This window comes from Pundamilia nyererei, unplaced genomic scaffold (assembly GCF_000239375.1).
Source record: "Pundamilia nyererei isolate P.nyererei 1_Seehausen unplaced genomic scaffold, PunNye1.0 scaffold00020, whole genome shotgun sequence".
In the NCBI taxonomy this organism is placed as follows: Eukaryota; Metazoa; Chordata; class Actinopteri; order Cichliformes; family Cichlidae; genus Pundamilia; species Pundamilia nyererei.
The window spans coordinates 4297851-4298880 of record NW_005187421.1 but is presented as its reverse complement, the minus strand read 5'-3'; positions in this window follow the sequence as shown (position 1 = coordinate 4298880).

Genomic DNA, 1030 nt, shown 5'->3' with positions numbered 1-1030 from the left:
TGGCTGTAATGTGACAAAATGTGGAAAAGTTCAAGGGGGCCGAATACTTTTGCAAGCCACTGTATATGTACATTTTAAATTTAGCATCTGTACACCATCACTCTTAAAGTTTTTGCATATTAGTGTAACTTTGGACCTCGTAATGAATTTTTCACTCAACAGCAGTTGGAATCCACTCCACATCTTTCATTTGTTAAATTGTTATTGAGTATGACCTCAACTGGCCAAGAAACTGCTTATTGGTCAATAGCCCAATTACATATGGGGCACTGAAAATGGGAGACTGTGTAAAAAATGGCTGCAATACCTAGACAGTTGATAGAGTACGTTTGTCTAACACCGTGAAATAAAGCTGAAAGTCTGCATGCCAATCCTAACTGCCTGATTTAAAATGCACCATGGTAGCATACAGAGGCAAAAAATGTAACCAGTGTCCACAACCTCATGTCCCTAACTGTAAAATGAAAATGTCAACTGTCATTTTTTGGGCCTAATGTTTTTGTATTGGTTTGTATTTGACCACACCACAAACAAACAGGACAATGTCACTTCATTCCTTTCTCATTTAGAGATCCGCACTGCTTTAAACTATAATTACCATAATGCAAGATTGCTAGTATATGTACAATGATGCTTTTACACAATTATAGACAAATGTCCAGGATAGCACTATAAGAGTCTTTTTGCATTCTGTTTTTGATTCTTAGTAAAAACAGCAACATACAGACGTTCAGGTGACAATTAAAATCTGCCACAAATCTACACAGCCGATACCTCTCAGCCAAATAAAGCAAGACCACTTAAAGACAATAAATTTTGCAGGGAATATCTACCATTCTACATGCAATACCACAGCTGACCTACAGGGGTCAATGCTGCATCATTAAAAAGTCTTTGATCAGTACCCCCGAGCTCCAGTGAGACAGTGCAAGTTTTTTACCCCCACCCCCATCAAGAAATAAGCAGGGAAACTAAAAACTGTTTATTCCTCAGGACACAGGCCTGTTTATAGCCGAGTTATGTTAATGGA